The sequence below is a fragment of the Lepisma saccharinum genome, chromosome 18 (assembly GCF_977018435.1).
Source record: "Lepisma saccharinum chromosome 18, izLepSacc3.1, whole genome shotgun sequence".
Classification (NCBI taxonomy): Eukaryota; Metazoa; Arthropoda; class Insecta; order Zygentoma; family Lepismatidae; genus Lepisma; species Lepisma saccharinum.
In genome coordinates, this window is record NC_139246.1 from 31,389,301 (window position 1) to 31,406,906 (window position 17,606).

General features: G+C 38.6%; 1 protein-coding gene across 1 annotated transcript in view; it reads left to right on the plus strand.

Moving 5' to 3' along the window:
* Positions 1-17,606, plus strand: part of LOC146001944 (ras-like protein family member 10B) — a 408,584-nt gene that overhangs the window by 132,413 nt on the left and 258,565 nt on the right. The window contains exon 2 of the mRNA XM_083139665.1: positions 11,061-11,101. The gene's annotated coding sequence lies outside the window, so the exon portion shown is untranslated. The remainder of the gene's footprint in view (positions 1-11,060; positions 11,102-17,606) is intronic.

The window sequence follows — 17,606 nt, forward strand, 5'->3', positions numbered from 1 at the left end:
GGCACAAACCGCGAAGTAAAATAAGACAAATTAATCAATAATATCTCACACATATTTACATAAAAATGAAGGTCCAAATAAAATGTTCATCCAGGCGATGTCGATTCTTGCACCCCAACTGCACACCCTGTTAACCCCAGCCTCAAGTTTCTACCCTGATCTCACCACTTTCCACCTTCGGCCAATAAAAAAACATTTACGGTTTTAAAGACGATAAATAATTGCTTGTATGTTCATTGCCTTAATGTCAACGAACGTGTATATATCAAAATAACAATAGTCTCTTAGTTTAAATTGCTACATGATTTTGCAATATACATTTGTCCTTCAGAGGTGACTTCAATTATTTTTTCTCTACACAAATCCAACTGATTATAAAACAAATATCCGTATTTATGTAATCAGAAATAAGGATTTGACTCTATTAAATCGGGACGTCCCGGTCTGGTGCCTTCGAGGGAGGTGCCCCGAGCACTTAATCACTGCATTTTTCGTGAAATTCCAGCCTGATTTGATTCTAGCCTGACTGCCACGCGGGAGACCCGGGGTGCGTGATCTGAGGTCGGATTCTTTCCGGCTTTGTCCCAGCATAAAGCGGCTCCAGGGCCCACCTAGCCTGAAATAAAATGGTATCAGGTGGGAGGGGAGTAAAGCCGGTCAGGGCGTGGTGCTCATCACATCACCTGCAAGATGTCCGATATCGAAAATAAGGGAGGCCCTACCCCATGTGTCTTCATGGTACGGTGCTATATGCACAGGGAACTTTAACTTTACCTGTATATATAGTCCCTACAGAAAGTTTAACACCACCAACATTTTTCATAAAAATGAGTCCTGACCGAAAGTTTTTGAGACAAATATGGAGTAAAATTGTATGGAAGTAATGTAGTGTGTGAGGCATATATTAGCATACGTCTTGTAGTTCTTGAGATACGAATGTGGAAAATGAAATTTCTTAACTGAAAAATCCAGCATTGAAGTACAGATGAATGTGTATACACGTAACCGACGTCGTTATGACAGTACTGATTTTTTTTTGCAGTATTGTGGAATATGAATGAAGGTTTTGGCGCAAAAAAGAGAATTTCTCGTGTTTCATATTTTTGTTTCTAAAATTCGCAAAAAATAATATATATATATATATATACATCGAAAACTGAGAGGTTTTCAGATAACAATTTCTTCCTCAGCGACTGCAGTGGAGTGAACAAATTTTATCAGTCATTAGTTGAAATGTGTGTCAATAGATGGCGCAGAAAGACATATCTGGAGTAACACCATTGTGCAAGTCCAAACCTGTTTTCGTTACGCTTGATAATAAACAGGCTGTTTGAATCGCAAGCTACGTGATAATAGGGCAAGGTACAGTGGTTGATACACCACGCTGCGGCCGCCCCAGGGTAACGTCTGTACGCAAGGCAGGATTATTTCCGAAGTATGGAATGAGATTACGCCCCAAGAATGCCAGAAATTGGTCCACAGCGTGAGCAAACGTGTGAACATATGCTTGAAACTTAAAAGTGGACCTATTGACTATTAAAAAATTCACACTTCATTCATCTAATTTCAAGACAAATGTTTCTTTACAAGTATATTTTCAAAGTACAGATTTAATGATTTTACAAATTGTACCTTTAATTGCATCCATTAGTTATAAGTGCATTAATATGCCCTTACACTTTCTTGATCTTGATGTACCTTTGAATAACTTTACATAATAATTCCAATTTTGTATTGAAGTGTTTATTTCAAGAAAAGCACTCGCATATGTACTTTTTCTGTTTGTCTGATAAACACATGACATGGTGGTCTTAAACTTTATTAGGGGCTGTATTAGATTCGTTTCTGTACCCCTGATTAACTTTTTTTTTTTTAACGCGAACCCTCTATTATGTCAATGATTGCGGGCCCCTTAAAGGCTTACTTGTCCACGCCCCGGGTTTTGCGGCTTCGTATCGTACCCAAGGTGTTGAGTAGAAGTGACAAGACTGCTATTATCCTTAATAGCAGGAAGGAGAAAAAGGAATGCTGAATAAGTAATTAGGCAAACGTTAGGTTATTGACTTGAGAGACGCTGTGTTTTGGGGAGAGGTCAGTTGGCGAGTGAATGAGATGGAGTGAGGATCGCGGATTGGGAGAGTAAGGAAGTTGGGGGTTGATTAATAAACAGTGATGCATGAGCAGAGTGAATTCTGACAGGGAGGTCAGATGTGTGACAATTACCATTATTAAAAGGACAATCTGTGGGAATAATCATCCTTTTCCTAACAATGTCCATATAGTTTCAGTAGTGGTAAGTATAAACCCATTAATTGTATATGTGAATTCTTTTGCCATTCCTTTGAACTTACCCCCTCGTATAATTCATTTTAGGCCAAGCGAGTGTTAATCTTCTGGAAGATAAATAATGAATAGCTACGCCACCCAAGGGACGATTCAGGGTATCTGGTTTCGATCCCGACGTAGTATTAACACTGCGTTACGGCTTGTAGATCTGGCACTGACCACAAGACTGCTCCTTCAGTATTATTGCTTCACTGTAATGGGCGACAGGCAGCTGCTTTTGTTGTACATTTACAAACGATGCCGGTTTCCCCAACAATAACAAACAGATGTACTATCATCAGACGATAAGCCGCGTGGCTTTTTCTTTTGCAATGAACTTGTCAATCATCAAAGCAAGGGAATTTTAACAAGGAAAATAATATGTATCGCATTAAGCAGCAATTCCTACAAGGACTGAGCTGAGAGCTACACAATTTATGTATTTTAAACAATTCCAAAATAATATAATATGAACAATATGTGAAATAAACCTGCTGAAATTACTTGTTTTCCTTAAATATGTGAAACTATGTATTAAAGGTAGAAATATGGAATATTATTGACAATAAAATTTGTCTTAAATCACTACAAACGTTACTATTTATAAATATATTACAAAATTTCACTGGTAATTCCTAATACTAAAAGTATGTATTTACATATAAATCATAGATCTGCTGATGATGACAACAATAATGTACATGTAATTGGCATAAACCTTTAGGTATTATGTTCAATCACATGAAACTAGAAGTATTTGACAGTAATAATCTCACTGGGGTAAAATATAAACGAAAACAAAAGTGGAAAATATACGCACACTCGCTTTTTCCCCTTATTTACCGCTATGCGCGGCGTTGATGCACAGATTCCTGTAACGACTCCAGTACTGTGTGACGTAATATCGTTTTCTCCTTCGCACGTGAAAACTGCAGAGACTTCTATTCGAAATGCAGCAGGGCTGAAAGAAGGTCTGTTGTGAGAGTTGAATAGACATCTCTATGCACTCCTGCCTTCAGCTTGGATATTTAGGAATCGGTTCTGGAAAAGTACATCTCAAGTGAAACGTGTCTTATACCAGTTTGGTCGTTCACTAGTCTCCTGTGGATTGGCCGCTAGTATTCGTCGAGCGTCTGAGATTGGGTATTGCTCTACTCTTCAAGATTCTGGTCTATGTCTTCGCTTATATCGTCGAAGCAGTGATGACCCAGGGTTGAGGAAAGCTTTATGGTGTTCAGCGTATGGACGTTCTTGCCGAGTGTGGAGAATTGCTGCCCTCTGTCATCGTGAAATGAAGTCTACCCTGCAATCTTTCTGCAACCGACCTGTTCCTCGGAAAAGATGATCTGACGGCGCCCGAGTTAGCAAGAGAAGAAGATGGTGTTACTGAATTTTCGTATGCATTGGAAAGGGTGCGTGAAATAATCGTATAAGAGATTAAGCGCGAAATGGACTTAGCGCGAAAGGGCAGGACCTAGAAACGTAGCAGAGGATTAAGCCCGAAAGGCCAGAACCTAGAAACGTAGCACAGGATTAAGCGCGAAAGGGCAGAACCTAGAAACGTAGCACAGGATTAAGCGCGAAAGGGCAGAACCTAGAAACGTAGCACGGGATTAAGTGCGAAAGGGCAGAACCTAGAAACGTAGCACAGGATTAAGCGCGAAAAGGCAGAACCTAGAAACGTAGCACGGGATTAAGCGCGAAAGGGCAGAACGTAGAAACCTACTACAGGATTAAACGCGAACTGAATTACCGCGAACTAATAAACGCGAGAGGTTTAAGCGCGACCGATAAATGTGGAAAAATGTGGTTGAAGTTTTGTAATTATCATATCAATTTGTTATAGGTTTTGTGGTATTTATAGTTACTCAAAAGATTTGTTAATAAAATTTGGGAGTAAAATGAAGCTTTTAAATTGGCCGTATTATTCATCTAAAGTCATAAAGTTGAATAACTTCCATTGCAGATATGCGTTAATCCGCTTATCATACCCTGTTTTAAAATATTGAAGGGATACATGAGGTGTAAGGGATTATAAGACGGACAGATCGTTTGTTTGTTATCTATTTTTGCTCCGTTTATTATCTCAGCAAATTTCCTCCCTCTAGGTTTAGTAGTTCACGAGATATCTCATATTTGCAAGAAAAGACGAGCCCAAAGTTCTGATAAGAATCCTAAACACACTGCAATTCTGAAACATCCCCTTTGAAGCATACGTTCAATATTGAAGTTAAAAATCCATGTAGAGAAATGACAAGTTTCCTTCATATTGAAAAGAGCCAATATAACGTTCCTTTGTTCTCCCATAGAGCTTTCAAATGCGCTGGAGTGGAAGCTGAATAAGGGAACATTGTAAATGTCAAGTGGTCCTCAGACCAGGCTACTCAAGAGGCAGAACTGTACAACTCCACAGAACGAAACAAGGGGATGCAGGAGTAGTATTTTCGAGTGCCTCGTCAAAACTACCTCTACAGCGTATTGTTGCATTCAGTTTTGTCCATTGTTGTATGCAAGCCAGATGTGCAACAATATGACCATGGTTCATGACAAAAATTTCTCACAAACTACCTACAAAACATTAAAATTATAAATACCTAAACTTTTATACGAGAACTAGCTACAGTAGAGCGTCGATTATCCGAAGTAATTGGGGGACATGGGTGTTCGGAAAACTGGTTTGTTCGGATAATCGAACTGTACATGTTTATTTGCCAAAAAGAAGTACTGTACAGTAAATTTATTCATAAAAACAGGAATCTCTTTAAGTATGTATTACAAAGTAACGTACAAAGGCAACTTTAGTAGGAATATATAGAATGTGGTACATTTATTAAACAAAAATATGTACATATTACATACGCATTTTGCATGAACAATACACACAGTACACAAAATTAACGTTTAAAAAAATCCTTTATTTTGGTCTGTCTAAGCAAGCCTACACGCTTACGAGCAGCTAAGTCACGTACTTTTTTCATTACAGATATCTGAAAGTGAGCGAGTACACAGTTCGGTTAAGCGGTCGTTCGGTTGACCGACGTTCGGATAATCGACGCTCTACTGTATGTAATGAATGATTGAGACATTTGATCATGCTCATATTTTAAACAGTTATTACTATTATTGAACTATAGATACACTTCTCTGATTGTATTAGTTTCTTAGCATATATTTTTTTACAAACCTGAGTCACCCTACTAAGCCTTGTTTCCAAGCTTAATACAACACTAAAAGTACTGACTAAAAAGCTTCAAGAACTATGTCAATGCAGTAGTTATTGTAAATACTTAAACAGAATTCACGTAACGTTTACATCCTCTAACAGGATCTCCTTCAGACAAAGATTCACAATAAATTATATTTTGGGCATATATGTTATTAAAAATAAGTATACGATTACTTTCAATGAAAAAAGAGCGTATCTTGACTCGCAATAAACATAGAAAGCGTTCCGTTGATTAAATTAAGACAGGAAGTGAGCCTAAAAATTGATATTTAAGCTTCAATGTATTATATAGAAGTTTTTCCCCTCGGTTTGAATGTCTTTGTACATGTAACATACACGTTCGGATACATGCGTCACGAAAATTAACATAAAACGTATTCATTTACTTGCAATTTTTTAAATAGAAATGCATTTCTTGCGTGGACAGGATAATAGGAAGCACATTGCAATGCAGCATTCATGGACTATTATATAACTAAGCCTGATTATGATCCCAAACGTATTAACCCGACTTATTTAACATTCCAAGATGTGTCTCCTTATTTGTATTAACCCCCCGCCCTCTATGTCTCTTCTGTGTAATCTACTCCCTTCTGCAATTTCATATCTTTGTTGGAACTCACTTCAGATTACTTCAGAGCGCTTCAGAAGAAAACCACACTGAATATTAATGTTGTGTGTGTCTTTCTGAGACTCGTGTAAAAATAGCGACAAGAGGAGATGAATAAGGGATCGTATTAAAGAAAATTAGATCCTGGGGAATAAAATTAATCTTGGTAATATTGAAGTCTTTTCGGGCCATACGCTAATGTCTATTTATGTCCTTTAAGGTGTAGACACACTGGAGAATTATCACGTGTCAAATTGTAATCCAATATCTAAAGTTTTGTGGTGTCCAACTTCTGAAATGGTATGTCCTGAACCAGAGCCAGCCCTACGGAGGGGCAACTTGAGCTCCCCCTCAAACAACTCCAGATAAAAATAAATAAATGTGCAATGTAATTGATTTTTATTATATTTACTTATTCATTGAAAACCATTTCTTAAAAACAGCAAATGTTCCCTGCTAATATCACCTTCCATTTACTTCCTTATGCCAACTTTCCTATCTGAGTAACTCGCGTCGAATGGGCATGAACAGAATTGGGAAGTGCACACAGCTACACATCGAAATGGCGCTGTGTTAGACGGTGGGTATAGGAAGCAGAAAGGCTCTTATGGATTGGATCAAGGGCTTTCGGACTCGCTTCGCACAAAGAATTGTGACATAGTAGCTACGGACATGCGCTGTTCCTTCTTCGTCATGTAGTGTTGCAATCTTTCCACTCCTTGCCGGTGTGACGGAGTCGAGAACAACCCATGCATCATTGCAAATTGAGGGATTTTTTTCCTCAGCGAGGGAAACTTTGATCTCTCTCATCTCACGCGGTTCTGAGCAAAGCATTGAAATCCGAATGAGGGGAGAGCTGGAAAGGAAGGAGAAATGGCGTGGCGTGTAGTGACGAGCGTATTCAACCATGCAAAGCCAGATGCGATGAGTGGGGAATACGTTGATACAGGTGCTGGAAAAATAGTTTTATAAAATGTCAGCGGTATGAATTGAAAACATTCACAATGTCATACGAATTGGTGGATTTGGACGCTCTGACTTGTATTTGGAAGTTAAACGAAAATTTCAAATAATCAGAGTTTAAGCTTGTATTTTTGTCACAGAACAGTCAATCCAATTCTTTATTCAGTGCATACGAGAATCTGTAACTTGTACTATGATGTCACCGATTTGGGATAATTTTTGTAAAAGTGCTGGAAAAAACTAGTTGCATTTCATTAGGGTACCGAATATCCTCATTACAATGACTAAAGTGAATAAGTACATTAAAAATGGTAATTAACTTAAGTGTGCGATGAAATGTTTATGAAGCATTAAACTTGGGTTTCTGATAGGATATATTTACATTGAAGAAAGATAATATACATTATTAAAACACCGCAATTACACAATATTATTATCCTTTACAAACCATAGCAGTTTCTCGGTATAGCGTTGTGAGTGATTTTGTCAGGTCGTCGAATGCTGAATTTTCTACAGGTCACGAAAGAGACCAAACAACACATGTTCTCTCTGATCGATTAAAAAAATCACTAGGGTATTTCGATATTCTAATAAACCTTAATTTTTTAACTTTTCATGAAATAGAACTCTGCTATCGTCTCATATCAGGGAAAGGTACGTGAAAACTCGGATTGCAAATACGATTAGCAGAAACGGGCAGGAATAATTGAGTTGGAATAACAACACTTCTTTTGGACGCAAGGCCAAGGTGCACACCCATAAACCCAGACCACGAGCCGCCACTGTTTCATAGGATGCTATTACTTCCAATTAAGCAACTAATCTGATATTTTCTGATTTCATGAACTGTTTTGACATACTTAAAAATATCCAAAATACTGAAATTATAATCTAAACGAACTACTCCTTATATAAAAATTGTGTTCAAATACAGGGTGGGCACAAAGTTGCTTTCCCCAATAAATGAAAAAAATACTTGTTTTGAGGAAAGCGACTTTGTGCCCACCCTGTATGTCAATCAAAAATAGTTAATATGATTAATTGATTTGCTTTATTTTACTTCGCTTTTTGATCCACCTTTGGCTAATTTGCGAAGATGTGGATGAGTGATGACAGGATGAAATTGACGAATGGACCACAAACATCCATGCCTAGGCCGGGATTCGAACTCGGGACCCCCTGGCGGCGTAGGGCGATGTGTTAACCACTCCGCCACGGGGCCGGTAAAACCAGATAATATGTACTAATTGTTAACTATTGAATGAAATCATGTGAAAATATTATATTACATGAAGCAATATAAATTCATTACAGCGCTAACATTTAATGAAAATAACCAAAAAGATAATATTTTGATATGATTAGTTATTACCCCTTGGATAGGTACATCGGAAATGCAAAGAAACGCCAATTTAGAAACTTTTAATATCCTCTCATAATTCTTAGATTTAACCTTAATTTTATCCTTAATACTGTTACATAATAATCAGAAATATATCCATTAATGCTCGTATTGTGATGATATAAGTCATCTGTATTTCGGAATAAGGATAAAAAATCTGATTTTGACAGACTTCAGAAAAATCTGGTTATGGGGCCCTCTATATATTGTATGCCCCAGGCCCCGCACCCACCTAGTACTGAACAAAAATGAGACCACCAAAGCATTCCTTTTGTAATCACCGCCATATTGGATTCAAATATGGCGGTAAGCAAAATGCACCTGTCGTTTTATATTATGTGAATATTAGCAGAAACTTGAAATCAACGACACTGGAAAAAGGAAGCTTCACAAATTACAAAAATACATTGCTTTAAAACTTTAAGTACAAAAGCAGAAATGTTAACATAGATTTTAACTCTATTTCCATGTTTTGTCAAATTCCTTTGTAATTATGCATGCAATCTTAAAACCATGCTTTTACGATAAATAATGCACGTATTCATGTGAGTAGATTGCAAGTTGTTGGGTGGCACAATGTTAGCATTCTGCTGTAGCCGTAACAGTTTCACGTCTACAACCATGGTAGAGTTCACTTGTTTTTCTGAGACCCAAAGTAGGAGAACCTTCTGGAAAAACCACCAGAGGGAGTTGTTGTTACTTTAGTTAAGCAACTTCCAACAACGAGTACAACACTATTTCAACTGTTGCTCCAGTTCACCCACCCGTGAGATGAAATAATCCTCTTTAAATTTATTCTCAATTTTTTATACTTTTCCCTTACATGCGGCTCGTTAAGGCGTTCTAAACTTCTTATCAGTTTGCCGCAGTTCCCATGCTGCTAAGCCGATTATCCTTTGCGTCACTTCCTCTTGCTCTAAGTGCATCGATTTTACCTGGAGGCTCTTTCCAGGAAGGGATTGATCTTAAAATTCAGTCGTGATTTTTCTGTGACATGTGACGGCCCCCTTCTTTTCCCCTTTAAAAGCATAATGGTAAGGGCCACATTAGAAAATGAAATGCACTGTTATAGTTAAAGTCCTGATTCGAACGTCATTGCTTCGAGATGAAGCCGACCGGGCGCGTATTTGGTTTCCAGCCAGGGCTTGCTTTTCCGAAAAGCTCTAATGTCACTTTTATCTGTAGCGTTTAGACATTTATTCATTCACTGCGATGTTATATTACAAAATAGCATAACACTAACACAATAACACAACGTAGCAAAGATAACGCTACCGAAACCTCATCTTCAGAAATCTCTAAAAAAACTGAAATGGCAACATCTCATTTAGTACACGTGGTCTTGACAAGTACTGTTAGTTCCTAAAACGGACGCTATTGGAGGAAAAGTTTTGAGGGGAGGAACTACTGGGCTCCACGTGGACTTGCCATATGGCTGCGAGAGGGAAAATAGTCTATCTGAACTTTCTTTGAAGTAAAGTGGCGCTCGAGTTAGGACTTCAACATTAAATAATAATTCAAGCGTAGTAAACTTGGGGTCACGAATATCCAGTTGCAAGATATCAGATAGTTTTAGTGTTCCATAAGAATATAGAATATTTTGTTCTGTACAGCCCGCTGGACCTCATAGGCTCAATATTTTCCTTAACCAATACAAATAACAATATTAAGATTCATCTGTTTCATTTGGCTTCGCTTCTCTCCCACTTCTTTGCTACACTCTGTCCCGACTATCCCTGGAGCAAAGCTACGCATAACAGCAGGAAAGGTGTGGGCGAGAGGACAGAGCGAAGCAGTAACGACGCTGATGTGATGGCTGGTAACTGCAGTCACTTTCCATTCCTCCACGCAATCCCATTCCCTCTTACGTGTTCATTGGTGGAGCCGTCTCGCGTCACTACTTGCGCAGACACTTGTTTTCATTCTCCTTCTCCAGAGATAATCGGAAAGATGAGAGCGACGATATGATGCAATTGATGAAGGGACGTTTGTTGATGGTGACGTAAAACAATATATTTAAAGATTCCAAGGAGCAAATCCATTTCTTCAGATACTTCTGCTATGATTATTCGTATTCTCTCCTTCATATCTCTAGTTAGCAAATTACAAAACCGCTGTTTATTGGAAACTTTTATGCACAGCCAGGAATTCGAACCAGGGACCTCTGTCGTGGTAGCGCGCTGTTCTAACAACTTCGCCATGAAGGTGTGCTAAAATAGTAATGATAAAACAAGTATTAATTAACATGTAAAATACATAGCTTAATCTCTTTATTAGCAGAAATGATGTAATAAATGATGCGCCTGTAATTCGCATAACATTAATTTTTCTGTTACTCAGCTTGTCACAATGGATAGGATCCTCACAGACAGTCAAAGTACAAAATTGGTTGAAATCACGAAAACACCATGAAGGGATATACATACCTCACATTGTTAATCTGTACTTTAGTGATGATGAGCCATAAATTTTAACCAGACTAGATTTTTTCGCCTTGAAAATCAGAAAAAAAGCTTTATTCTCTTTCTTTGCAGACGCTAAACACCTCAGTGCCGATCAACGAATGCGACTTAAGGTAAGTTGTATCAATCAGTGTTTACATAAGCTGTATTTACTTTCCCCGATTTTTATATAGTATTTACCTGACGCTGTTGCTTCCAAGTTTGTAGTTTCGAGTTATGTTTATCGAGGCTTATATATGAAGGTAAGGTAATCACTACGCAGTAATGTTTGGAAGTAACCAATAACTTTAAACATTAGTCGTTCGTTTTAGGATACTTCTGAAGAAATCATATTTTTTCTGTTCAGTTTGCTACACTGTAAGTTGTTTCTCCTGCACCTTTACCTTACCCGAAGTGATGAGGGTTACAGATGATTGGAGAAGTTTGTTTTCGTACACTTTTTGTAAGGCTAATCTGGACTGAACCTACAGCTTAAAGTGTGATTCGAACAGCTATGTGTCTCCACCATAGGCGTGCGCACAGGGCGGAGGTAAGAATTGGCAGTCGACTCCTTAATACACTCACTTGGAGACTTAGTGTAGAGGAGTGTTATCACCGTTATTAAACAATATTATACTCTATTAAGCCGACGAAAGTTCCAAGCAACTTTGGACGGGGAGGCAGGTGCATTACGTCCTATGAAATTTAAGTGCGCAATGTCGTTCTTTAGCAAATTTCTTGTTATTAACACTCCTGCACATTCCATCCGTTACTTGTGTTGGTAGAATAAATTACCCGTACATTGTGTAATCAGTAGCGGTGACAAAAGTAGGGAGCGGTTGGCAAGGACAGTTTGCTTTTTCGTTTTAGAAAAGGCGGGACATCTACTCCTCCGCCACAAGGTACCCTAATAGCCGTTACTATTGGAAATTAATAATTTACGTATACTTGTTTTGAATCTGCTGCACGAAACCGTGTTTATGTGTAAATTAGTCTCAGACAGGTGAAATAAAGAAGGGGGAGCAAAAAACATTGGTGCCACGGATGTTTGGATTCTTGTAATACAGTGATTTTCGAAGGTCTGGACACGCTGTATATAGGTCCCTGTCCCATACCAATCAGTACGATAAAACAGTGAAATGGAATGAAGTTTACCTTTCTCCGATTGAGTTTTCATCAAGGCTTTTACCCCCCCCTAATCAGAGGGTCTGTGCACGCCTAAAGTCTCCACCGGGTATCGAACCCGGAATCTTTTGTTTACAATGCAACAGTAATTGATGATTAGATGAAATTGATTAGTAAAGGAACATCCATGATACGTTGGGGATTTGCATCTGTAATCTTATGGGCGAAGCCGTGAGTCAATAAGCTTTCTTTTTATAAAATAATTTCCCTCTGTTGACATCTTCTGCCCAGATCTTAAGGCATTGCATATTTGCACCATTAGATTGCCCATGGCAGAATAGTGAGAAAAACAGCAAACATTAAACAACATTAAAAATGAGAAACACTGAACCTGAAACAGTCGCTACACTGTAGTGTGTTATGTGTGTTGCCAAACTCTACGGCGAAGAGTGAACTTAAGTAGCACCGTAAGCAACACACACTATAGTTGAGAGTGTATTAGAAGATGTTTCATTTTTTATTGGAAGTAATTAGTGGCACCCTTCGCTAAATCATTCATTTTGAGTTGCTAAAGCAAAGCACTGGAATTGTTCAGTCTGGATTTAAACTGTAACCCGCGTATTGTCTTGAAAAAGTTGGAAATTCCTCGTTGGCGAATCGATGCACTATTTTGCTTTCCAAGGATATGGGTTCGAGCCATAATCAAGGTTGCTTTAGGTATATCTCTTCGTGAAAATCATGTAATCATTAGTCACCTGTCATGGAGACAGAAAAGCGAAGTACGGTAGGAAAAATATGAAAAATAAATTGAAGGAATTTATTTATGCGGGGAATCTCTTACAATAACGCTCAACTACGGAAGATGAGAATAACTCCAGAAATTTGCTTTTTTTTACGGATCACTGTTTCATTTATTTGCTCTCGATTGTTTGCAATGGTGATGCTACTGTATTATGTTAAAACGCCTTAACTCTATTCGTCAATTTTCACGGAACCTGCTTCTCCGTCTGCGTTCTGTTTGCGGCCGTCACACCTAATTTTGTCATTGGACTTGACCAGTTTACGCATGCGCGCTTGCTTCAATGCTCTCGTCTAATGCAGAAACTGCTTTCTCTCCTGCGTTCCGCTTGCTGCCAGCACCCCTATTTTCCCCAAAGGACTCGCCAAGTTAGCGCATGCGCGCTTGCGTCAATGCTCTCGTCTATCTCCGGAAATTCTTCCCCGTCTGCGTTCCGCTTGCAGCCGCCACCCCTATTTTTGAGACTGGAATCGCCTAGATAGCATTTTCATTACAGTAATTTCATAAATTTCGCACAAGTAACTCCTTCGCATCTGTCCTCGAACATCTCGGTCAGTTGTATATCAGGGTGCACAATCATCTCTCAAAAAAGATATATTCAGTTAGTGCTCGTTAAAGACCAACCGTTTACCGTTCCCCTGGTTACCTCCAAGCGATGCCCTCATCCATCTTCCGTACGCTCGGATGCGGGCCGTCGGAAATGGCCTTTCAAACTTAAGTGTCTCCACATCCCTCCCCACCACCACTTCCCCCAGTTGCCATAGCAACAAATGAAGCTCTTGTTTGCACTAACCTGGCGAAAGATATGCAGGCGTGCTTTCGTCCCGACGGAAGGGAGCATTTTTGTACGAATTATGAACTCACCTTCATTTATAAATCTTGAATGTTAGTCTCCTCTTGCGAATTTTTTTTTTCGTCCGGAAGTGAATTTGTTCACGACAAGAGTCTATATATTTCTTCTCTTTTTAAATTTATGTGATGTGCAACTTAAGATTATCCATTAAGCGAGTTCCAGAAGCCACGTAAGCAGAATAGGTTCCTGACTGAGGTTACCCAAGCTGGAAATTGAACCTAGGGCCCCCGTGTAGCAGTCAGACACACACTACCGATTCAACCATTGCGAATTTTTTTAAAAAAATGAACATTATGTGAGAAACAATGTACTTTACAAAATAAATTGTAGCTGTAAAGGTAGAGATGTCTCACTTAGCAAAATAGTTCGTGCTCTTGCCAATGGTGCGAGAGGTTCCGGGTTTGATTCCAGTAAGACCTCAAAAATTTTCCTGTTGACTTAGTCAAATGGGAGCTACTTTGAATTGAATTGAATTAACCTTTTTACTGCGCGAGGTTCAGCTGTTGCTGGTCTACCACCTAACCCCAAAAAGCAAAAAGTACAGATTGAAATTAAAATGAAATTCAAGTTTACAAGGAAATGAAAGATAAGAAAGTACAATAAAACGCAATACATATAAAATCATAGACAATAGAAAAAATTGAGCAGTGCATTAGGATAAAAGAGTAATTTAAGTTGAAGAAAGTTGAAAGAAATATAATAATAATTTTTGGTTAATCACATTATTTTCCATTATTCACATGTTGACTTATCTGGATTCTGATCGTTAACAGTGATTCACGGAGTACGTCGCCAAAACGTACTGATCAACTACATAACATTAAAATCATGCAATTCCTTTCGGGTTATTAATTGTTCGACTGTTTCTCCACCATTATCTTTCTTTAATATTAAAGTAGAAAAAAGTAAAGTGCTCCCCTGTGCTTTGCACAACGCGATGAAGGCGTATAGGGTGTGTGGAATTAGGACCCTACACTTTTTTATCACGGCTGAAGGTGGGGGTGATGTGATCAGCACCACGCACCTGGCCACCTTTACCTCCCAGAGTTTCCTCCAGGTACCCACTTTATACTATGCTGGCTGGGCGCCGGAGCCGCTTGAACAGGTGGTAAAAATCCCGGTTCTCCCCCGCTGGAGATCGAATCCGGGTCTCTCGCATGGTAGTCAAACACTCTAACGACTTTTCTTTAATGCCTTCGCCACAGATAAAATTCATACCGTGTGGCCAGAATTAAAGTTACCCAAATCAGAGCCCTCTGTAGCCTGTTTGAGGCATCGTAGAACTCAAAATTTGGTGAATCCACTATGAAGCGTTCTTTCTTATTTAATGGCATGGTGATCACTTCCGAACTTTTGTTCAGTACTTACTTTAAGTGATTTAGCTGAGTTATTAATTAGAAAGACATTTGTTAGGGGCTGGAAGTTGGGAGAAAATAATCTCTCGTTTATTGCAAGTTAGCAAGGTAAAGGCAAATCCATAACCAATTGGACCAGTTTACGTCCTTATTACAACCCATCATGGAAGTATAGCACCAAATTTCAACCTGGTGGTGGAAAATTGAACTATTCTTCTATATCACCATACTCTTCCCCATGGTCTGCATAGTGGATTCACCAAATTTCAGAGTTCTACGATGCCTCAAGCAGGCTACAGAGGGCTCTGAGTTAAGTATCTTTAATTTTGGCCACCCGGTACATGTCAATTTATTTCAATTTCCATTTTCATAAGGACAAACAAATACAAAACATCCATGTCCGAGCCGGGATTAAAACTCGGAATCCCTGGCGTCGTAGCGCGATGTGCTAACCACTCAGCCACAGAGGTCGACACTGAGCTACCGCATGTTTCGCAAAATATTAGCTAATGTAATAAAACTGTAAAATCTCAAGTAGAGATATCTTAAGTGGAAGAAAAGGATTGCGCCTTAACTTAACGATCCAAATCCATAAATAAATAAATAAATAATAACATTTCTGGTATATTGTACAAACATCTAAACTACATCCATTATTTAGCTTTGTCCTGGATTTTTGCTTGTTGCTTTACACACCCATGGTTAATTTCCAGAGCAGATCATGTTAATGGAAACGAAACAAACCTTTGATATGATAAATTTACTTCAATCCTCCATGACCACGCAGGTAATATATATAACAGCCATGTTGATTGATTACAAAGCCTCAACCTAATTAATTATTCATTGGAATAGATTTTGCTCCACCATACTAGATACCTTGCAAACAGTTAATTTGAGAATAATTAATATTATCGATGGATATTTCATCTACTAGTCATGCACAATACCGCTGTTGTTAACGTTATGGTTTGTAATCAAAGGGTAACTTCTTTGTTCCCTGGTAAGATCACAATGAAGTCGAAGGCCACTACATGAAGGAAATGCACACCGCTCGGACATATATACAGGATGTCCAAGTATTATCTTTAAAACTTGAATTTTTAATAACTACGATGTTTGTTGTATATGATGCAGACCTTTACAAATTTATTTTCTCTGAGATGTGCATCTCAATGTGAGCACCGTTGGTTGCACGGAGAACATCCTGCTTAAATTCCATTTCCGTCCATGTACGCTGTAATACGTATGTCATCCTTGATGGTGTGGAGCGCATCGATGCTTCAGTTCCGCGAGGTCTGCAATATTTGTACGGTACACAGACAAAATAATTGTATGACTTTCTACATGTAACGGCCTTGTGAGCAATCGGTGATATCAGAAGAATGACGCATTTATGTTTAACTGGTGGTTGACGACCAACCTGTGTGTATGACTCTTGGGGAATAGAACGAAAGAAATAAGGGAATTGTTCGTAGTAGTGAACATTGTCGATGTTGTGAAATGTAAGTTTATTGATAATTATGTCTTTAATATTTCAAAATATTGGAGTTGAAGATATTGTTTCTTTCTTCTGTAAATGTGAGTTGATTTTCCTGAAGGTGGAAGATTAAAATATCATCCATGTTGTGTGTTTATTATTTTGAAGCTGCGTTGTTGTGATTAGCTATTAAGTGAACATTAATTATAGCAACTGAACTGATTAAAGTTTTCTCACACGCATAACAGCGATGTAGAGTGACTCGGTGTTTCTCTATGTTGGCAGAAACTGAGAAGTCCGATTGAGAAGAGAAATATAATTACCAGAACTTTACACAGGTGCGTGTCATACATCATCCGCAACAAACAGCATGTAAATATGTGACTTAGAATTGGAGTTATTAAGAGTTGAAGTTGTAAAGATAATTCTCGGACACCCCGTGTATATTTTTAAACGGACACAGAATTTATTGAGCTATTGGGTTGATTCATAAGTTTGTTTTTTCACCGTGACAATGTATTTTTATTTAATACTAATTTGATATGAACAAATGATATAAATTAATCAGTAATATATTGTCCTTCATTGCCTATGACTCGCTACCAACGCTGAGGCATATTTTAAGTTCAACATCTGAAGAAATCAGCTGACTCAGGGTTCAAAGTATCGTCAAGCCAAGTTTGAAGAGCATTTTCGACACCATAGGAGCTTTCTTGAAGATTGATGGATTGAGAGATGAAAAGGTAGCAATCCGAGGGCACAAGATCGGGGGAGTAATCGGGATGTGGAGAAACTACCCAACCAAGCTCCTGGAGAGCAGCTTTTGTCATGTTAGCGGAGTGTGGGCGTGCATTATCGTGTCGCAGCACTTGATGCTGTCTTCCTGGCCAACTCGCTGATTTGGTTGTTTTCGTTTAAAGCGTGCGATATCCTGAACCTTACTCATGGAATGCAAATGTAGCACGATGGTTGAATGCTCACAGTTCATCACATTTGCTAATTCTCGAGTGAACGGATGTGGATCCTC